This window comes from Dendrobates tinctorius, unplaced genomic scaffold, assembly GCF_039654945.1.
Source record: "Dendrobates tinctorius isolate UK_male_01 unplaced genomic scaffold, ASM3965494v1 ptg000230l, whole genome shotgun sequence".
Classification (NCBI taxonomy): Eukaryota; Metazoa; Chordata; class Amphibia; order Anura; family Dendrobatidae; genus Dendrobates; species Dendrobates tinctorius.
In genome coordinates this window covers 3,470,875-3,495,266 of record NW_027361897.1, presented here as the reverse complement: position 1 = coordinate 3,495,266, position 24,392 = coordinate 3,470,875, and the positions used below count along the sequence as shown (strand labels likewise).

The window sequence follows — 24,392 nt, the reverse complement described above, 5'->3', positions numbered from 1 at the left end:
AGAGGAGTCGTGTCAGGTCTCAAAAAAGGTGTCAGGAGATGGCTTCCTCATTACAATAAAGCAAGGTCAAGAAAAAAAAAGAAAAAAAAGAATTGTTTTAGAAACAGGGAATTCCAGCAATCCCTGAGGTTCAGCTGCAAAACAAATCTGCAGAAATATCATTTGAGAGCAAGCAGGGCTGGGACGCCGTGGGGAGAGAGTCTGGTACATAACAGGAAATGTTCATCAAGACGCGGCAAGAGACTTCAACAGACATTGTTTAAAATTTCAAATAAATACAATATAACGCGGTCAGCGCCAGACTGGAGCACCTTGGGTCCTCTAGAGAAAATCATTCTTGGTCCCATTATGTAGCTACATAGAAATAAATACAAGACCACCAATTGTGGGCTAAAAACACGATAATATCAGGGTATAATATAAGTTACTACAAGTCGAAATGATATAGCAGGGGTTGGGGTAACACCCTCATAGATTATAATGCAGCCCCCCCATAGAGTATAATGTAGCCCCCCTCATAGGGTATAATGCAGCCCCCCTCACAGAATATAATGTAGCCCCCTCATATAGTACAATGCATCCCCCTCATATAGTACAATGCATCCCCCCTCATATAGTACAATGCATCCCCCTCACAGGGTATAATGCAGCCCCCTCATATAGTACAATGCATCCCCCCTCATAGGGTATAATGCAGCCCCCTCATATAGTACAATGCATCCCCCCTCATATAGTACAATGCAGCCCCCCCATAGAATATAATGTAGCCCCCTCATATAGTACAATGCATCCCCCCTCATATAGTACAATGCATCCCCCCTCACAGGGTATAATGTAGCCCCCTCATATAGTACAATGCATCCCCCCTCATATAGTACAATGCATCCCCCCTCACAGGGTATAATGCAGCCCCCTCATATAGTACAATGCATCCCCCCTCATATAGTATAATGCAGCCCCCCCATAGAATATAATGTAGCCCCTATGAAGCCAATACAGTTGAATTTGAATGTGGCACACGCTGGGGGCGGGCCTCCCTGACTCACGGACCCCATAGCGGCCGCGTGGTGTGCCACTATTAGCGGCACGCCACTGGCTGGGAGCCTCTGAGGATGTGAGGGCCCTAGTCTGCCCGCCCTTAATGCTGGCCATTATAGTGGGCAGGTGCTGCAGGAACCGGCTGCTGTGGCTAACACTGCCCACGATTAAAGTGAAATGAATATTCACTGCTCTCCACGCCCATGGCAGTGCAATTAGTCAGATTACATCTCTCACTTTGCATTGGACCCTTCTGTAAAAAGTAGCAAATGTACGGTCATTGGATTTCTGTGGACATTGGCTCCATTTTCCTCTCCAACACGTTTCCGCATTAGGCAACATGTCTGTGTTGCAGCCAAGAGCGCAGAATATGTTGCTACTACGTTACAGTGGCATACAGCATCAGGGGCAGGGAGTCTAAAAAATACTAAATCCAATTTTTCCCAACTTTATACAACTTGCTTCTTGCAGGTCGCAATGCAACAATGACGCACTTGCATTAAGCGGCATACCCCAATCTTTGTCTGCGCCACCTGTGTTGCAGCAAACGCGTTGGGTAGCCCAAGTCTTATTACTACGGTACTGCAATAATTATAAACCCCTGAACTGACAAATTCCTCTCTGCTACATCTGCCTGTGCTCATGTGCTGGTCTCCAGCCTGGATATTTCCCAGCGTTAATAACACGCATGAAAAGCCGCTCTTATTCCACTTTGACTTTCATCAGTGACCTCAATACTGCAAAATAATGAACGCTGCAAATGTTTGATCCCCTGCGGCCATCTCAGACTACAGTAGCCTAATTAAAATCATACATGACCTGAAATATGAGATTTTTTATTTTTTTTTTCCCGTTACAGGGCAGAATGGGTTGATGTGAAAGTGTGGTATAAAAGGGAAAGGCAGGAAATCGCTTTCCCACAAATCTGGCCATTGGGTCAGAGCAGAAAGGGCCTGGATAACATATAATCCATTGCTGCACAGCAGCTCCGGGACGCGCTTTGAACTAAAATCGGCCAGTGACTGCCATCAAAAATAAAAATATGAAACAGGAGCCGAGGATTATTGATCCCACATGGCATCAAATGGACTAAGCTGAACCACCATCATCCCAGGATAATCTTATTTTACCAATTGCTTCCATTCTCTCATTTGCTTTCCAGTGACAGGAACAAAAGAGAAGAGATTATTTACAAATAACAATTCTATGTATTTGATAATAAGAGGTTCTAACAATCAGCAGCCAAAACCTTCATACAGTGCTGCATGAGTGTGCCACTGCACGTTACCGTCCCGATGGGTACACCTTGTCGCGGTGGGGTGGCTTTTATGGTCTTTGGATCAAAATAGCGTTAACTAAGTATCTTGTATTATTTACATCACCTTGTACCAGTTACTGATTTACCTGCTGTTCGGTAAAGGTAAATGCTCGTTTTTGTTCTTTTTCTTGTCGCTTTGTCTATGAAATGGCGACAGTGTGAACATGCTCTTATACGTCGCACGTATACCTGCTCAGTTTTTTTGTGTGTATGTGCAGCCAGCCCCCCCGAGACGACCATCCAACATTGCATTGGAAAGTGAGCTTCTAGGTTTGGGTGGTCTGCTCAAAGAATATTACCAGTATAGAAAATACATAGTGGAAATTAAAATCTGTCACAGGTTAGGAAGAAGGTGGTCTTCTCGAAGGGAAGGTCTTTTGAAGAGATTTGCGTATATATGTATTCACACGTACAAACAGGTCTTGGACAAAGAGCTTACAATCTAATTGGCAGGTGCCGGTTTTCGAGACAAAAGAATCCCATATCGTGCGATCTAATCCGTCTAATCTGCCAGACGGCGCTAATAACATTACATCGGTGATACAAAACAGCCTGATCTTTACATTCTGCAACAGCGGATTCACAGACCAGACACATGGCTGGAGGGGGATAAAGGGGGATCCAACAAGTCGCTTTTCCTTGGCCTAGATTTAGATTTAGGGCTGAAAACTTCGTCCTTAAGGGTAAGAAAACGGAGCATTGATCTCGTCTGTCAATGGGATATCATGAAGTGTAACCTTTACAGTATACAAATATATCAGGACGTAACAATGATAAAGGGAAATGACCCATTGAGCTCTGCTACATCTGTTCTATTATCCACAAATGCCCATCTAAAGACAGTTGAGATAGTCCATAGACCCCTTCATGCTCCCAATATTAGTTTTGGGATGAGCAAAATAGTCTCCTCTTATAAAAGAGAGCGCTGGAACCTTAAACCCTGGTCCAGACTGGAAACTTGAGCCATGAAAGTACTTTCTAATAAGTGATCTCCCAGGTACATGTGTAAACGAGTCACATTTTCCAAGACCAGCTGTCTGAATGAGACTTTCTTTGTCTCACAGTTCTTTTTTTTCCTTAAAAGCTGTCAAGTTTGGTTTAAAAATAAGAAAGTCTCAGTGTCAAAGATTCCGCCATAAACATCCGGAAAATCTGTGCCTGGAGATGGGACAGGGAAAATGCAGACATTAGCGCAGAGCGCAGGACACTACCCCCATTCAGTGCCAATCTGGCTACCCTGGGCATGCAATGTACTCCTACCTTGCTTTTCTACCTCCATGGTCTCAAAGATTTGGCAATTTCTAGACTGATCCCCAATGATGGTGTCCAGTGGTGTCCAGTCTGCGGGCTCCCTCCCCTATTCGCGGACACACTTTCCAGATAGCAAAGTCTTTGGCTCAGGTTCTTGCTAAAACTGATCAAGTTTGAAAATGCTGCTCTCCTCCCTCCCTGCTGGCTCACTCCCACCCCCATCCTCCTGTCAGGACTATCCCCCTCCTCCCAGGATTGACTGTATATCCAGCCCACTGCCTGGATCTGTCCCTTCAGTGGCCTCAGAGGAGAGAAAAGACAGACAGGCTACCAGGACTAGTCAGTGACCACCAACAGGCAGGCGACTGCAGCACACAAACACAGCTTTTGTATCATTAAACCCACACTGTACTGACCTAAATATCTTCAGGTCTGCACCAGCCCCACATGCACAATACTGCCCGGTGAGAAACGGGTGGCCGGCCATCAATTAACGTACATTATAAGCTAGTTATAAAAATATTTCAACTGAATCCGTTTTTTTTTTTTTTTTTTAAAACATTGAAGTCTATTTAAGATGTTAATTATCCATCCGTTTTTCTTTAATTTAAAAGGATCCGATTTCTGCCAACTGGATCAGTTTAAAATGCAAGAAAACGGATGGCTAGTTAACGAATGTTTAAAAAATAAAAATGATTTAGTCAAAATCAGCTTTTCTTATAGCCGGACAAAAAAGTTGTAGACTTAACTTTTTTTTGTCAACAGATTGCTGCTGGATCTGTTCTAAAGGATCATTGCTGGACATGTGAACACAGCCTAAGAATTCTTTAAAAAAAACAGTGATGAAAATCTCTGTAAAGCGCTGTGGAAATCAATGGTGCTATATAAATGAGTAAAATAAATAAAAACCACTGAGGACTCTTCAAATCTTAACATTTTTCTATCTACCGGCTAACACGGTGCGAAGATATTTAAAAAACAGAAGTGTTCCTAGTTTATTTTTATCAACTAACCAAATGCAAAATGATCAAACAAAAGAAAAAGCTAAATCGAATCAACGCTTGGTGCGACCCCTCTTTGCCTACAAAACGGCCTCAATACTTCTAGATACACTTAGGCCGGTTTCACATTTGCGTTTCAGGGCGCAGCGACGGCCTGCGCACGGCCGCCGCTAAGCCTCGCCCCATGCCGCGCCTCCGCTGGTAGCTCCACCGATCGACACATGACGCTGCATGCGTCCTGCGTCCCCTATCTTTATCACTGGGGACGCAGGCCGTGCGCAGTATGCGTTTGGCGGCGCATGCGTCCTTTTGACAGTGCGCCGAGCGCAACAAAATTGCAACAGGTTGCGTTTGGCGCTGGTCGGCGCACCGTCAAAAGGACGAATGCGCCGCCAAACGCATACTGCGCACAGCCTGCATCCCCAGTGATAAAGATAGGGGACGCAGGACGGATGCAGCGTCATGTGCCGATAGGCGGAGCTACAGGCGGAGGCGCGGCAGGGGCGGGGCTTAGCAGCGGACGTGCGCAGGCCGTCGCTGCGCCCTGAAACGCAAATGTGAAACCGGCCATACACACAGTTTTTGACGCAACACGGCTGGAAGATTGCTCCAAACATCTTGGAGAACTAACCGCAGATCTTCTATGGATGTCGCTTGAGTAAATCCTTTTGTCTCTTCATGTAATCGCACACAGACCGGATGATGCTCTTCAGACGGCCAAGGGCGATCACACCAAATACTGATTTAGGCTATGTGCACACACTGAGGATTGGCCTGCGGTTTTGCCCTGCGGTTTGCCACCTGGACAATGGAATAGGTGGCAAACCACAGCAGAATCCGCAGAAACAATTGACATGTCAATTCTTTCTGCGGATTCAAAACCGCAGCTTTTCCGCCGTTAAAAATCCGCAGCATGTGCACAGCAGAATGTAAATCCCATAGGATAACATGTTACTGTACACTGTCTGCAGAACTGCTGCAGTTCTGCTGCGGTCAAAACCGCAGCGGAACCGCAGCAAAAACCGCAGCGTGTGCACATAGCCTTAGATTTCCCTTTTGTTCATTCAAATTTGTATTGTGTTAATTCATAAAATATACTATTAACACTTCAATTTGTTTTGTTTTTTTTACAGCATTCTTACTTTGCAGAATTTTTTGCACACCCGCCTAAGCCTTTTGCACAGTATTGTATATATTCTAATAATATGTATTTATAGTACTATTTCCATTTGTTATATAGCACCAACATGTATGGTACTGGAAGAAGTATTGTGCCCATATTACACCTACGGGAGCTTTTATCACATACCATCCTAAATCCATAGATAATAATATGGAGCTGCTCCCCATTTGGCAGCAATAACGACTTCCACTCTTCTTGGAAGACTTTCTACAAGATTATGGAGTGGGAATTCTGCCCCTTCAGGCAAAAGAACATTCATAGGTCCAGGCTTGGACAGGCCCACTGGAGAACAGGAGAATCCTCTGGTATGCCCCTGTGCCACCACCCTCTTATATGAGCAGTACTTGGCAATATATACTTCAATCGTTATGTACAGACAGCAGCGGCATCTTACTTATTTAACTATCTACTCAGTTCATTGGTATATATTATGGGATTTAGGGTAATGTCCCATTTGAATGTAGCTGAAAATTGGGACCCTGGAGTTGGTTACTGGTGGGCCTTTGGCACCCCAGTCCGACACTGATATTGGATGAGAAGTCGTGAATCTCTCTTCTGGTCATGTTCTTCTAGACAATCCTCCCCCTACTACACCCTTATAGATTTGGCTTTGTGTTCAGGGGAACATTCATGGGGAACAAACTTAACACAAAGGTGGATGCTACAATCTTCCAAAATGTCTTGGTATGCTGAAGTACTAATATATCCTTGCACTGGAAGACGTCAAAGGCCAAGGATGACCCCTGAAAAACAACCCCAGAGTCATTCCTCATCTCCAAACTCTACAGCTGGCATAATGCAGTCAGGCAGGTGTCGTTCTCCCGGCATTCACCAAACCTAGAGTCGTCCATCAGATGCCAGATAAAGAAGCGTGATCCATCACTGCACAGAACACACTTCCTTTGCTCCAGAAACCAGTGGTAACGGCTTTACACCACCCCATCAGATGCTTGGCATTGTGCTTTGTTTTGAAAGGCCACGAAGCCCCCCACCTCACAGCTTTTGTGCCAAAGGGGTCTTAACGCTCTAGTTATTGATTCAGCGGCGTTGGTAACTGTTATGCACTCTTTGCCTCCGCACTCGGCAATCCTGCTCTCTAACATTACGCGGTCTCCACTTGGTGTGGTTGTTGTGGTTCCTAAACGCTTCCGCTTGTCATCAGCCGAGCTCTGTGACTGCCTGCAGCAGTCGACATGATGGTGTCAACGTGAGGTCAGAGCTGCAGCCAAAACCCTGAGACTAGAACAACTGCAAGAGTCGGCGCTATATCCGGCACTACAGGACTTTGTTATATTACAAGCTATGAAATGTTTGGGATCCCCTTTAATGAGAAGGGGGACTGGGAAAACTCCACTGAAAGGGAAAAGCAACTAAAATCATTGGATCCACCAAACTAATGAAGGAGGTGAACGTCTCTCCGAGCACATTTTTCTATTTGCTTATGCACCACAAACGAAAATTTGTGTCATCTAAAAACTGATCACGTCCACTTTTAGAAAAATGGTGTGGTGGCCCGAAAAGGATAAAAAAAAGTTACATTTTGTGTTCAAATACTACATTTGGTCATTTTATAAAGGCCAGAACTGTCAAAAAGCCCATGATAAATGCCCACAAAGAGGTTGTGTCAAGAGGAGAACCCCTACAAATCTTCAGCAAAGTGCAGGGAAATCGGTGTAAGGCTATGTTCACACGTTGCTTCTTTTGCATGCAAATTTTAAGCTGCATTTTACAGTACCAGCAAAAGCTATGAGATTTCAGAAATCTCATGCACACACAGCCTAAGTCCAACATGTTATAAGACCATGTTTGTGAATAAATGGCATATTCTGTTATACCATCACTTCCTATTAAAGGGAATCTGTCACCCCATTTTTCGAGTATCAGCTGCTGACACCACCATCAGGGGCTTATCTACAACATTCTGTAATGCTGTAGATAAGCCCCCAATGTAACCTGAAAGAGAAGAAAAATGAGTTATATTATACTCACCCAGGGGCGGTCCGGTCTTGGTCTGATGGGTGTTGCGGTCCGGCGCCTCCCATCGTCGGTGACGTCCTCTTCTTTGCTGCCTGTCGTGGCTCCTGCACAGGTACACTGCTCTGCCCGGTGGAGGGCAGAGCAGTGCGCCGTAGCCACGACGAGAAGCGAAGAAGAGGACGTCACCATTAGAAGATGGGAGGCGCCGGACCGGACCGCGACACCCATCAGACCAAAACCGGACCGCCCCTGGGTGAGTATAATATAACTCATTTTTCTTCTCTTTCAGGTTACATCGGGGGCTTATCTACAGCATTACAGAATGTTGTAGATAAGCCCATGATGGCGGTGCTGGCAGCTTATAGGCCAAAAATGGGGTGACAGATTCTCTTTAAGTGAATATCACTATTATAAGGGTTATGTTATCTGGGAATTAGTTGGAACATGCGATCATGTACATTTGAAATGTAACGTGCTGCGGAATATGTCGGCGCTATAGAAATAAAATTTATTATTATATTATGGTTGTGCCAATACTGGCGCATTGGGAATAATTAAACTGCAAATGGAATTTACATATTTACGAGTGCTCATAGTTTCGCATGGCATCTAGGCGGCTTAATGTTCCACTTATGTAATAGTAACTACCCCGCGTAATATGAAGGACGGCGGCGCTAGATAAATATTGATGATGAGAATAATGAATAACTGGGAGGATGTGCGGTTAGTTCTACTCACAGCGCAGCGCGGTGATATTGCCGTGCTCGGCATCACACAGTGATTTTATCAGTCATGAGCTCTTCTTGGTTAGAGTCACATTTACAAAAAGAAATCAACTGCGATAGAGACGGTTAGTCCTGCTGTCTCTCTGGCTGGGGGGCAGCATCCTGAAAACCATGAAAGGGTGAAATTCAGCCCCAAACCAAAAGGCCCATCCTTTTCATGTAACAACTTTCCAACCCAATCAGACCAATTATTCATCAGACTGTGAGGATCCTGGATGTCATTATCGTGGGAGGAGTGGGACAATGCCCCCCACGGGGATTAACTCCATTCCAGAAGTAAGGATGCTCCTTACACCCGTGGAGAGGAGCGTCCCCCCAGCTGATGAGGAGTGTCCTTCTATTCTAGCAGACTTTCTGAAGTGAAGGGATTTGTCCACTACCATTACTTAAAGGGGTTGTTCATTACAAGTATGCATGTCCGCTGCAACCATTACAGGCCTCAATGGTCTGGTATCATACATGCACATGTCCGCTCCTCAGGGGTCTTGTATCATACATGCACATGTCCGCTCCTCAGGGGTCTTGTATCATACATGCACATGTCCGCTCCTCAGGGGTCTTGTATCATACATGCACATGTCCGCTCCTCAGGGGTCTTGTATCATACATGCACATGTCCGCTCCTCAGAGGTCTTGCATCATACATGCACATGTCCGCTCCTCAGGGGTCTTGTATCATACATGCACATGTCCGCTCCTCAGGGGTCTTGCATCATACATGCACATGTCCGCTCCTCAGAGGTCTTGCCTCATACATGCACATGTCCGCTCCTCAGGGGTCTTGCATCATACATGCACATGTCCGCTCCTCAGGGGTCTTGTATCATACATGCACATGTCCGCTCCTCAGGGGTCTTGTATCATACATGCACATGTCCGCTCCTCAGGGGTCTTGTATCATACATGCACATGTCCGCTCCTCAGGGGTCTTGTATCATACATGCACATGTCCGCTCCTCAGGGGTCTTGTATCATACATGCACATGTCCGCTCCTCAGGGGTCTTGTATCATACATGCACATGTCCGCTCCTCAGGGGTCTTGTATCATACATGCACATGTCCGCTCCTCAGGGGTCTTGTATCATACATGCACATGTCCGCTCCTCAGGGGTCTTGTATCATACATGCACATGTCCGCTCCTCAGGGGTCTTGTATCATACATGCACATGTCCGCTCCTTAGGGGTCTTGTATCATACATGCACATGTCCGCTCCTCAGGGGTCTTGTATCATACATGCACATGTCCGCTCCTCAGGGGTCTTGTATCATACATGCACATGTCCGCTCCTAAGGGGTCTTGTATCATACATGCACATATCCGCTCCTCAGGGGTCTTGCATCATACATGCACATGTCCACTCCTCAGAGGTCTTGCATCATACTTGCAGATGTCCGCTCCAACCATTACTGGCCTCAGGGGTATTGCATCATACATGCATGTACCTGCTGCAACCAATTACTCTGCTGTACATGTAAGCATCACTACCGAGTTCTCCAAGATTACTGTACTTTTACAACCTGTTAAAATGGAGAAAATAAGTATTTGATACACTGCCAATTTTGCAAGTTTTCACGCCTACAAAGAATGGAGAGGTCTGTTATTTTTATCAATTACACTTCAACTGTGAGAGACAGAATCTAAAAATTAAAAACATAAAATAACAATGTATGGTTTTTAAATAATTAAACTGCATTTTATTGCATGAAATAAGTATTTGATCACCTACCAACCAGCAAGAATTCTGGATCGAACAGACCTATTAGTTTTCTTTAAAAAGCCCTTCTACTCTGCACTCATTACCTGTATTAACTGTGCCTGTTTGAACTTATTACTAGTATAAAAGACACCTGTCCACACAATCGATCACACTCCAACCTCTCCACCATGGCGAAGACCAAAGAGCTGTCTAAGGATACTAGGGACAAAATTGTAGACCTGCACAAAGCTGGGATGTGCTACAGAACAATAAGCAAGCAGCTTGGTGAGAAGGCAACAACTGTTGGCACAATTATTAGAGAATGGACGAAACACAAGATGAGTATCAATCTTCCTCGGTCTTGGGCTGCATGAAAGGTCTCGCCTCGTAGGAGAAAGAGGATTCTGAAAGGTCAGGAATCAGCTCAGAACTACACAAGAGGACCTGGTCAATGACCTGAAAAGAGTTTGAACTACAGTCTCAAACATTATCATTAGTAACACACTACGCCGTCGTGGATTAAAATCCTGCAGTGCACGCAAGGTCCCCTGCTCACACCAGCACATAACCAGGCCCACTTGAAGTTAGCCAATAACCATCTGGATGATTCAGAGGAGGCATGGGAGAAGGTGATATGGTCAGATGAGACCAAAATAGAACTTTTCGGTATCAACTCCACGTGCCGTGTTTGCAAGAAGGAGGATGAATATAACCCCAAGAACACCAACCCAACCATGAAGCATGGTGGGGGAAACATCATACTTTGGTGGTGCTTATCTGCAAGGGGACAGGACGGTAGGATAGATGGGGGTTATGAATCTCGAGATTTTGGCCAACAACTTCCTTCCCTCAGTAAGAATATTGAAGATGGGTCATAGCTGGGATTTCCAGCATGACAATGACCCGAAACACACAGCCAGGGCAACTAAGGAGTGACTCCGTAAGAAGATTTTAAGGTCCGAGAGTGGCCTAGCCAGTCTCCAGACCTGAACCCAATAGAAAATCTTTGGAGGGAGCTGAAACTCAATGTTGTCCAGTGACAGCACCGAAATCAGAAAGATCTGGAGAAGATCTGTATGGAGGAGTGGGCCAAAATTCCTGCTGCAGTGTGTGCAAACTTGGTCAAGAACTACAGGAAACATCTGACCTCTGTAATTGCAAACAAAGGTTTCTGCCCCAAATGTTAAGTTCTGTTTTTCTATTGTATCAAATACTTATTTCCTGCAATGAAATGCAAATTAATTATGTAAAAATCATACAATGTGATTGTGTGTACGTTTTTTAAGACTCTGTCTCTCACAGCTGAAGTGGACCTACGATAAAAATGAAAGACCTCTCCATTCTTTATAGGTGGGAAAATTTGCAAAATCGGCAGTGTATTAAATCCTTATTTTCCCCACTGTATAAAATGGGTTAAATTGTCTCCTATTGAACTCATATATAGCATTCATGAATATTCTTACCAAAATAGCTGCCTTGAGTGAACATGACAGGGAGTCTTCAGAACTACAAAAAGGAAGCCCTTGACGTATGCGTTATTCCAGACAGACCATATTCTATGAACGCCTTACGTTACTGAATATTTTGAAAGACTCTTTCATTTACTTTTTATACAACATGAGGACAGTGCTGAAAAGTAAAAGAAAAAAAAACGTTCTAAGTGTGTATTGTCTTCGGAGATCCTAGCCCACTTTACAAAATGATCCTTAAAAAGATAAATGCAGACTAAATGGCCATCATTACATATGGCTGTAATTACACATCATGCCAAGATCTGTTATTATCTAATCTTCGCAGTGCGGTGGAGCTGTCACTTAACCACATTGCAAAACATCCATTATTCATGTGGCCTAAAATACAGGAACGTATAATATATCCCTGAATGATCTCCATGCAGGCGAACAAATACCTCCTGCAGCTAGTCTCATGTTATTACTTTCAAGCGTTCGTACAATCCTTTTCTTCAATTTATAGTCAGAATGAACAAAATACAATAGAAAGCCTCCGTGGTGGCCATAACTAGCCTTAGATATAGTGACGACCATAGAAAGCCTCCGTGGTGGCCATCGTTCTATAACTAGCCTTAGATACAGTGACGACCATAGAAAGCCTCCGTGGTGGCCATCGTTCTATAACTAGCCTTAGATATAGTGACGACCATAGAAAGCCTCCGTGGTGGCCATCGTTCTATAACTAGCCTTAGATTCAGTGACGACCATAGAAAGCCTCCGTGGTGGCCATCGTTCTATAACTAGCCTTAGATACAGTGACGACCATAGAAAGCCTCCGTGGTGGCCATCATTCTATAACTAGCCTTAGATATAGTGACGACCATAGAAAGCCTCCTTGGTGGCCATCGTTCTATAACTAGCCTTAGATTCAGTGACGACCATAGAAAGCCTCCGTGGTGGCCATCGTTCTATAACTAGCCTTAGATTCAGTGACGACCATAGAAAGCCTCCGTGGTGGCCATCGTTTTATAACTAGCCTTAGATATAGTGACGACCATAGAAAGCCTCCGTGGTGGCCATCGTTCTATAACTAGCCTTAGATACAGTGACGACAATAGAAAGCCTCCGTGGTGGCCATCGTTCTATAACTAGCCTTAGATATAGTGACGACCATAAACGTGTCTAAGCCATGTGATGCATCATTGGGTTCCCCCAGACCAATATATATGTAATATGGCGCCTCCATGTCAGCAAGACACAGACCAAGGTTCTTGAATTCTAGACACCATTTATCACAAATTTTAGAACAGCAATGTGGCTCTAATTTGTATTTCAATAATTGAGTGTATGCATGAATATTAGCAACTTTGTAATAGAACTTAGCAGAGAAATCTGCTTCTTTCACGTACTGGATGGGTAAAAATCTGTATTCAATAAAGACAGATTTCCTCATTACTGAGATAGGAGATGACAGTTGGTGTCTTTAAAGTTCTATGGAGGAGGGAAGAGCTAGAGGCCGGCACAGACATCCTACTCCAAATTCTCCTGAAACAACAGTTACAGTTCCCCATAGATTTTTTTTTATTATTTCACCCCCGGAGTGGTAACACAAATGTATGTTCCCAGCCTGTAGTAAATGTCTTACTGTTTGGCATCTTCTGCTGTTCTCAGCGCCACTTCAGACCTCCACTGATAAGTGTGACTAGCTGGACCACTCCAGTGTTTGCCAGAACTCACAATTCAATGAAAGTCTATGAGAGGTAGAGCGAGGGTCTCATAGACTTCTACTGAAAGCTTGTGACCACTGTGACATCCACAAGATGGTGGCGTGGGAATGGAGTGGGGCCAGGAACTTCAGGAAGAGCAGAAGACGGGGGATTGTAATTATGTCACTACCGGCTAGGAACAGACATTAGTGATACCAGTCCGGGGATGAAAAAGAACTCCAGAGTGGTGCTTTAAGGAAATATGAATTTCCTCCGAACAAGTCTAGGGAGAGGGATTATAGCTTTCCATATTCATGGGCTTAGGTTTATCACCTTCAGTAAGGGCCCACTAAGACTGACCAACCATGGGAGTAAAAAGACCAACGATCGGCTATACACAAATCAAATTCTTTACGCCAAGAACAATGGTTAATATTATAGGCAGCACATCACCTTTTTAAGCAGTGCATTGTGCTACCAAGAGCAATAATTTTATTGTCGGTATGAACAATTCAATTACCCAATCACTGAGAAGTTTGCGCGCTCATTGGGTTGTTTACACTAGGCAACAACTGGCGAACGAGCGTTAGAACAAGTGCTTGTTCGCATTTATCAGCTGGTCTGAATTAGCGTTAAGTGTATGGCCAAAGGGTACGGCGGTGCAGAGGTGAACATTCAAAATTCCGCCCATCAACATCGGACCAATGGCTGGAAGATTATGAAACAAAACTGTGTGACAATTGTTCCTCGGGGACGGGTGAGTTTTGGCCGGATGCAACTTACAGCAGCATCTGGCCCTACCATAAAAGATTTGAGTATGAGATCCAGTCCATTGTCAGCATGTCTGCGAGTTGGGCTGTAGGAAACAGAGCCACTCTACCAGATGAAAGATATCATGGAAAAGATGGATTGGGCATTTTGACTTACAACATGCCCAATCTAATGATGACACAAGTGTCTATCTGGTGAGATTTCTACACCTTCCCAGAAGATGGCCTAAGCACCCTCCCATTTTCTATAAGTTATTGCTTCACCTGCCCTAGCATTGAAGGGGTGAGATGGAGAGAGAAGTAAAGTAGACGCTTCAAAATTCAAGTCTATGGGAGTAATCTTAGAGACCTGCAAGCTGAAGAACCAAAAACTTGAGAGAATACTAGTGCCCCAACTTTCTTTTCATTGGTGGGAGGCCCAGCTTTCAGATCTGAACGGAGGAAGCCTTTTTGAATAGAATTGAGCCAAAAGATGAGCAAAACACTGGTCCTGTGTCGACATCAGTAGTCCATGACTGCCGAATTAATGTCTGTGAAACTCCTCCTACTTGTCGACATCCCTAGTGCCACTTCTGATTACTACGCCCAGTGTAATGCCAGGCATGCGACAGGCCGCAATGGTGACATAGTTATCCAAAGAGAAGTTGGAGGTATCCACAGGTAGGAGGAGGTTTGTGGAGCTCTTGCCAGGTAGCCACGGACTACCATCATGGCCGCCGAACCAGGATCTTGTGGTCTTTTAGCTCAGCTGTACTTCGGAGTATCATATCCACATGACATGTCAGAAACGTTATAAAACCAGAGGAAAACTTCAAAATCTAAAGAAACGAGATCAAAATACAAAGGGGCTTGGCCATCATCTTGATATAATTAAAAGAAGCTTTAAACGGATCCAGTGCACCCTTGCACAAACACTGCTTCAATATCCGGACCCTCCGAACCATCCAATACTGAAGTGGTCCGCTATCTGTAAATATGATAAAAAGCGCACTTGGCATTCACAGCTATGTGTGGGCAGCCAGGCTGTAACATTGCAATGCGGGGAGGAGAACAAAACATCAGATTCCAACAAGAAGTAAAAGTTAATTACTAGGGACAGAAGTTCATGGACGAGAAGGAGGAGATCACGAAAATAATAATTACAGAAAAGAACTTCTGCATTAAAAACAGAAACTGTGTTGAAGGTCTTCAGTAAATGTTCCATCCACACAGCCCTGAAGACCCCCTCTAACAAAGTGAGCGTCTGTCCTAAATACGCTTAAAAGGGGTTTTCCATTTTCAAAAAACTTCTGTCCCCGGCAGCGTCGGACTGGAACACCTTGGGCCCACCAGAGAAAATCATTCTTGGGGCCCACTATGTAGCTGCATAGAGTTAAATACCAGACCACCAATTATGCGGTAAAACACGCTAATATCCGGGTATAATATAAGGTTGTACATGTCTTAATTATGTAGCAGGAGTTGGGGTAGCCCCCTCATAGAATATAAAGCAGCCCCCTCACATAGTATAATGCAGCCATCTCATAGAATATAATGCAGCCATCTCATAGAATATAATACTGCCCCCCTCATAGGGTATAATACTGCCCCCCTCATAGGGTATAATGCACCCCCTCATAGGGTATAATACTGCCCCCCTCATAGGGTATAATACTGCCCCCCTCATAGGGAATAATGCACCCCCTCATAGGGAATAATGCACCCCCTCATAGGGTATAATGCTGCCCCCTCATAGGGTATAATACTGCCCCCCTCATAGGGTATAATACTGCCCCCCTCATAGGGAATAATGCACCCCCTCATAGGGTATAATGCTGCCTCCTCATAGGGTATAATGCTGCCTCCTCATAGGGTATAATACTGCCCCCCTCATAGGGAATAATGCATCCCCTCATAGGGAATAATGCTGCCCCCTCATAGGGTATAATACTGCCCCCCTCATAGGGTATAATGCACCCCCTCATAGGGTATAATGCACCCCCTCATAGGGAATAATGCTGCCCTCCTCATAGGGTATAATGCTGCCCCCTCATAGGGTATAATACTGCCCCCCTCATAGGGAATAATGCACCCCCTCATAGGGTATAATGCTGCCTCCTCATAGGGTATAATACTGCCCCCCTCATAGGGTATAACGCTGCCCCCTCATAGGGTATAATACTGCCCCCCTCATAGGGTATAATGCTGCCTCCTCATAGGGTATAATACTGCCCCCCTCATAGGGAATAATGCATCCCCTCATAGGGTATAATGCACCCCCTCATAGGGTATAATACTGCCCCCCTCATAGGGTATAATACTGCCCCCCTCATAGGGAATAATGCACCACCTCATAGGGTATAATGCTGCCTCCTCATAGGGTATAATACTGCCCCCCTTATAGGGAATAATGCTGCCCCCTCATAGGGTATAATGCTGCCCCCCTCATAGGGTATAATACTGCCCCCCTCATAGGGTATAATACTGCCCCCCTTATAGGGAATAATGCTGCCCCCTCATAGGGTATAATGCTGCCCCCCTCATAGGGTATAATACTGCCCCCCCTCATAGGGTATAATACTGCCCCCCTCATAGGGAATAATGCACCACCTCATAGGGTATAATGCTGCCTCCTCATAGGGTATAATACTGCCCCCCTTATAGGGAATAATGCTGCCCCCTCATAGGGTATAATGCTGCCCCCCTCATAGGGTATAATACTGCCCCCCTCATAGGGTATAATACTGCCCCCCTTATAGGGAATAATGCTGCCCCCTCATAGGGTATAATGCTGCCCCCCTCATAGGGTATAATACTGCCCCCCCTCATAGGGTATAATACTGCCCCCCTCATAGGGAATAATGCATCCCCTCATAGGGAATAATGCTGCCCTCCTCATAGGGTATAATGCTGCCTCCTCATAGGGTATAATGCTGCCTCCTCATAGGGTATAATGCTGCCCCCTCATAGGGAATAATGCACCCCCTCATAGGGTATAATGCTATATAGATATATAGATATAGAGTTAGATAGAAATAGATAGAAAGATAGATGTAGAAATAGATATAGAGATAGATAGTAGATAATGGATAGAAAGTAGATAATGGATAGATATAGATAGAAAGATTCATAGAGATAGATAGAGATAGATATAAAGATAGATATAGAAAGAAATATAGATAGATAGATCGATAGGTAGATAGATATAGAGATAGATAGAAAATAGATAATGGATAGATAGATAGATATAGAGATAGATAGCTATAGATAGAAAGATATAGAGATAGATAGATATATAGATAGAGAAAGATAATAGATAGAGATAGATAATAGAGAGAAATATACAGATATAATAATAATAATAATATAGACATATATAGATAGATATAGAGATAAATATACACTCACTGGCCACTTTATTAGGTACACCATGCTAGTAACGGGTTGGACCCCCTTTTGCCTTCAGAACTGCCTCAATTCTTCGTGCCAGAGATTCAACAAGGTGCTGGAAGCATTCCTCAGAGATTTTGGACCATATTGACATGATGGCATCACACAGTTGGCGCAGATTTGTCGGCTGCACATCCCTGATGCGAATCTCCCGTTCCACCACATCCCAAAGATGCTCTATTGGATTGAGATCTGGTGACTGAGGAGGCCATTTGAGTACAGTGAACTCATTGTCATGTTCAAGAAACCAATCTGAGATGATTCGAGCTTTATGACATGGCGCATTATCCTGCTGAAAGTAGCCATCAGATGTTGGGTACATTGTGGTCATAAAGGGATGGACATGGTCAGCAACAATACTCAGGTAGGCTGTGGCGTTGCAACGATGCTCAATTGGTACCAAGGGGCCCAAAGAGTGCCAAGAAAAAATTCCCCACACCATGACACCACCACCACCAGCCTGAACCGTTGATACAAGGCAGGATGGATCCATGCTTTCATGTTGTTTACGCCAAATTCTGACCCTACCATCCGAATGTCGCAGCAGAAATCGAGACTCATCAGACCAGGCAACGTTTTTCCAATCTTCTACTGTCCAATTTCGATGAGCTTGTGCAAATTGTAGCCTCAGTTTCCTGTTCTTAGCTGAGAGGAGTGGTACCCAGTGTGGTCTTCTGCTGCTGTAGCCCATCTGCCTCAAAGTTCGACGCACTGTGCGTTCAGAGATGCTCTTCTGCCTACCTTGGTTGTAACGGGTGGCAATTTGAGTCACTGTTGCCTTTCTATCAGCTCGAACCAGTCTGCCCATTCTCCTCTGACCTCTGGCATCAACATGGCATTTCCGGCCACAGAACTGCCGCTCACTGGATTTTTTTTCTTTTTCGGACCATTCTCTGTAAACCCTAGAGATGGTTGTGCGTGAAAATCCCAGTAGATTAGCAGTTTCTGAAATACTCAGACCAGCCCTTCTGGCACCAACAATCATGCCACGTTCAAAGGCACTCAAATCACCTTTCTTCCCCATACTGATGCTCGGTTTGAACTGCAGGAGATTGTCTTGACCATGTCTACATGCCTAAATGCACTGAGTTGCCGCCATGTGATTGGCTGATTAGAAATTAAGTCTTAACACACAGTTGGACAGGTGTACCTAATAAAGTGGCCAGTGAGTGTATATAGATAGATGGCTATAAATAAAAATAGATATAGAGATAGATAGATATAGAGACAGATAGATATAGAAAGATAGATATAGAGATAGATATAGAGAATAGCTAGATATAGAGATAGATAGATATAGAGTTAGAAAGATAGATATAGAGAGATATAGAGATAGCTAGATAGATGATAGATAGATATAGATAATAGAGATAATAGATAGATATAGATATAGAGATAGATGGATAGATCAATAGATAGATAGATAAAGAGAGAGAGATAGAGATTGATAGATAATGAGATATAGAGATAGATATAGAGATATAGTGTTAGATAGATAGATATAGAGATAGATATGGATATAGAGATAGATATGGATATAGAGATAGATATGGATATAGAGATAGATAGATATAGAGAGAGAGATATAGAGATAGATATAGAGAGAAACAGATATATATAGAGATAGATATAGAGATAGATAGGTAGATAAATATAGAGATAATAGATATAGAGATAGATAGATATAGATATAAAGATAGATAGAGATAGAGAGAGCGGTAGAGAGATAGATACAGAGATCGATAAATAGAGAGATAGAGATAAATAGATAAAGATAGATAATAAATATAGAGATAACAGATAGATATAGAGATAGAGTAAGATAGAAAGATATAGAGATAGGTAGATATAGATAATAGAGATGCTAGATAGACATAATAGATAGAAAGATAGATATAGAGATAGATGTAGAGATAGAAAGATAGATATAGAGATAGAGCGATAGATAGAGATAGATATAGATAATAGATAGAGATAAATAGATAGATAGAGATAGAAAGATAGCTAGATATACAGAGAGATCGATATAGAGATAGATAGATATAGAGAGAAATAGATATAGATATAGAGATAATAGATATATATAGAGATAGATAGATATAGTGAGATAGATACAGAGAAAAGATATAGAGATAAATAGATAAAGATAGATAGATATAGAGATAGATAGATATAGAGATAGAGAGATAGATATAGAGATAGATAGAGATATATAGATAGATAGCTATAGAGATATAGAGATAGATATAGAGAGAAATAGAGATAGATAGAGATAGATATAGATATAGAGATAGAGCGATAGATAGCGAGAGATATAGATATAGAGATAGATAGATACAGAGAAAAGATATAGAGATAGATAACGGATAGATAGATAGGTATAGAGATAGATAGATATAGATATTAGATAGAGATATATATAGATAAAGATAGATATAGATGGTAGCTAGATAGATAATAAATATAGAGATAATAGATATAGAGATAGATAGAGTAAGATAGATATAGAGATAGATAGACATAATAGATAGATATAGAGATATATATATATATAGAAAGATATAGAGATAGATAGATAGATATAGAGATAGATGTAGAGATAGAAAGATAGATATAAAGATAGAGCGATAGAGATAGATATAGATAATAGATAGAGATAGATATAGATAATAGATAGAGATAGAAAGATAGATAGATATAAGAGATAGAGAGAGAGATATATTGAGAAATAGAGATAGATAGATAGATAGAGAGAGACAGATAGAGAGAGCGAGAGATATAAAAAAAAAAAAAAAAACAATACTCACCTCTCCTCCTCGCTCCCACGCTGATCCCGGCTTCAGTGTCAGGAGCTGCCCCCTCTGCCAGACACACAGCGGGTGCGCGATGTAGTGACGTCATCGCGCACTGGCTGTGAGTCAGGAGCAGAGGGGCCTGAGGGCGGCGCCGGCCCTGATTTACAGATGCAGAGCGGCTTACTGGGCTGGGGGCGGGGCCTCTGGGGGCGGGGCCTCTGGGGGTGGAGACCTGAAATGATATTCACTGCTTCGCAGTGAATATTCATTTCTCTTTAGCAGCGGGGACAGGGGCTCCTGCCTCCTGACACCCGCTGCTGCTCCGCTGGCAGGAGCCCCCATAGCAGCTGCATGGTGTGCGACACACCACCGGCTGGGGGCCCCTGGAGCAGCGGGGGCCCTAGGCAACTGCTGGCCCTGTATACCTGCAGGTGCCAGGGCCCACCGGAGAATCCTCCGGTTCCCCGGTGGGCCAGTCCGACGTTGGTCCCCGGACACACACAATTCCTCTTAAAAAATAAACTGTGCCTTACTCACCCTCCTTGGGTTCAGCGCCGAGTCTCCACCCCTTCTCCCAATGTGTGCTATTGTCTGTAACGCCAACGTCACATCGACAGCACTGCAGACAATAAATGAGCCCAGCGGCTCTGCCCGAGTTAACGACACACGTCACTGAGCTCACACATATGCTAAAGTGCTGTAGACAAAAACAGAGCAGCAGTGGAGGTTCAGTGCTGGACCTGGGGATGGTGAGTAATGCATCTTAGTCTGTTTTTAGACAAAAGACAGCCGATGCACATGGTTTTTCCATAACCAGAAAACCACATACACAAAAAAACAGTCTGCGTTTCATCAGTGTCTGGTCAGTGTTTTAGATTTTACCAAATACTTAATCAGCGATTTTCTCGTATGAAAAAATAAAGTAAATTGCAAAGATTCTCCTATCTACTACAATATTAAAAGCAAACTACATACAGATTGCAATGGGAGCTACGAGTGATTTTCATGGACCCATAGAGTTGTATGCGTAATTTTGATTCACCACTTGGATCAAAAACGGACCTGTCTCTGTTTAGGAATTCAGAATTCTTTTGTCATATTAAAAGGTTATTTCTACCCCCCATCCACCCGCCCCAAAAAAGAAAAAGCTATCCCCAATCATGGAATAGATAATAACTTGCTGATCATTGGTGTCTGTTCGCCATGTTCCCCAGAATGGGATTCTGCCGGTCCATCCAGAGTGGAGCGGAACCTCGGCACCATCTATTGTCTATGGAATTGACGAGTGCAGCTCTTGGCTTGTCCCATAAACAATAAATGGAACAGTGGCTATGCAATGAGCACCCGCCCGGTCAGGACAGAGCCACAGAACCCCATTCTCAGGATCATAGGGGTCTCAGATGTCGGACCTCCAATGCTCAGTGAGTTATCCCCTTTCAGAGAAGCTTTTTTTTTTTAGGGGAGTAACCCTATGTAGCATGAATATATGCAAGAATGAGGCTTTGGTACAGATCTAGGAGATGGAAAAGATTTGCATTATCACAGAGATTCTCTAATATAGCACACCTCTTCAGCTTGACACATATACAGAGGTATGACTGTAGGGTCTAGGATCAGAAGATGTCTAATAGTCGATTTTCTACATAAGGGAATACTGTGTTTATTTTCCTCATGTTGTGACATCACTAGGTTTTTATTTTTTTTTCCCTTTGACATCACAACATTCCCCTGCAGGGTAGTGCATAGCCCCAGCGCCATGAGACACCATTCCTAAAAAGGTCCCACTGTTCTCATGAAGGCCACATAATCGGCTGAAACATCAAAAAACATTTCTATACAGTGGATTGACCTGTATCAATAAAGGCTTCTTATTTTCTTTGCATCTGCCTTGAGCTGTCAAATCTAATTTTTACCCTATTGTGGAGTGGAATACTATTTGTGCACCAACCTACAGAGGAGTGCCGCGCAGCATCTGTTTGTGAATTTATATCTGTATTGTAACATTACTCTGCTTATCATCTCTGTACTGTCACATCACTGCTTATTATCTCTGTACTGTCACATCACTGAGTTTATTAGGACTGTACTGTGACATCACTGTGTTTATTATCTCTGTACTGTGACATCACTGCTTATTATCTCTGTACTGTCACATCACTGAGTTTATTAGGACTGTACTGTGACATCACTGTGTTTATTATCTCTGTACTGTGACATCACTGCTTATTATCTCTGTACTGTGACATCACTGCTTATTATCTCTGTACTGTCACATCACTGTGTTTATTAGGACTGTACTGTGACATCACTGTTTATTATCTCTGTACTGTGACATCACTCTGCTTATTATCTCTGTACTGTCACATCACTGTGTTTATTAGTACTGCACTGTGACATCACTCTGCTTATTATCTCTGTACTGTGACATCACTGCTTATTATCTCTGTACTGTGACATTACTGCTTATTATCTCTGTACTGTGACATCACTCTGCTTATTATCTCTATACTGTGACATCACTGATTATTATCTCTGTACTGTCACATAACTGTGTCTATTAGGACTGTACTGTGACATCACTCTGCTTATTATCTCTGTACTGTGACATCACTGCTTATTACCTCTGTACTGTGACATCACTCTGCTTATTATCTCTGTACTGTCACATCAGTGTTTATTATCTCTGTACTGTGACATCACTCTGCTTATTATCTCTGTACGGTCACATCACTGTGTTTATTAGGACTGTACTGTGACATCACTCTGCTTATTATCTCTGTACTGTGACATCACTGCTTATTATAACTGTACTGTGACATCACTCTGCTTATTATCTCTGTACTGTGATATCACTGCTTTTTATCTCTGTACTGTGACATCACTCTGCTTATTATCTCTGTACTGTCACATCACTGTTTATAAGGACTGTACTGTGACATCACTGCTTATTATCTCTGTACTGTGACATCACTGCTTATTATCTCTGTACTGTGACATCACTCTGCTTATTATCTCTGTACTGTGACATCACTCTGCTTATTATCTCTGTACTGTCACATCACTGTGTTTATTAGGACTGTACTGTGACATCACTCTGCTTATCTCTGTACTGTGACATCACTGCTTATCTCTGTACTCTCACATCACTCTGCTTATTATGTCTGTACTGTCACATCAGTGTTTATTATCACTGTACTGTGACATCACTCTGCTTATTATCTCTGTACTGTCACATCACTGTGTTTATAAGGACTGTACTGTGACATCACTCCGCTTATTATCTCTGTACTATGACATCACTGCTTATTATCTCTGTACTCTCACATCACTCTGCTTATTATCTCTGTACTGTGACATCACTGCTTATTATCTCTGTACAGTGACATCACTGTGCTTATTAGGACTGACTGTACTGTGACATCACTCTGCTTATCTCTGTACTGTGACATCACTGTGACATTATTGCTTATTATCTCTGTACTGTGACATCACTGCTTATTATCTCTGTACTGTGACATCACTGATTATTATCTCTGTACTGTGACATCACTGCTTATTATCTCTGTACTGTGACATCACTCTGCTTATCTCGGTACTGTGACATCACTCTGCTTATTAGCTCTGTACTGTCACATCACTGTGCTTCTTATGACTGTACTGTGACATCACTATGTATATTATGAATCTAGTATAGATTGTAGGTGGCGCTAGTAACTGTAGAAAAGAGAGAGGAACACTTGCTGCAAATTAGGAACACACACCAACGTGAGCAATAAGATATAAATAAATAATTAAAATTTGTGCTTAATAATGAAACCCTTTAGCTTGTAGTGACGAAAAAATACACACAAATGAATTGGATTGCTCCAAGTTAGGTAGTTATTACCTTAAGGTGTAATCTGAGCGAATGTCCGGACTCCAGAGGACCAGTAAAGAGCGCTGTGTGTCTTGATGTAAACCACGTTTATCTGGCAAACATCAATCAATCT

General features: G+C 43.1%; 1 protein-coding gene across 7 annotated transcripts in view; it reads right to left on the bottom strand.

The window, feature by feature from the left end:
- LZTS2 (leucine zipper tumor suppressor 2) overlaps positions 1–24,392 on the bottom strand; it is a 156,222-nt gene that overhangs the window by 48,325 nt on the left and 83,505 nt on the right. The window contains exon 1 of one of the 7 annotated variants that reach the window (XM_073555787.1): positions 20,416–20,433. The exons of 4 other annotated variants lie outside the window; for them this stretch is intronic. The gene's annotated coding sequence lies outside the window, so the exon portion shown is untranslated. Of the gene's footprint in view, positions 1–3,616; positions 3,767–11,715; positions 11,826–20,415; positions 20,434–24,392 lie in introns of those variants that run through there. 2 more of the 7 variants (XM_073555786.1, XM_073555784.1) reach the window with 2 other exon arrangements.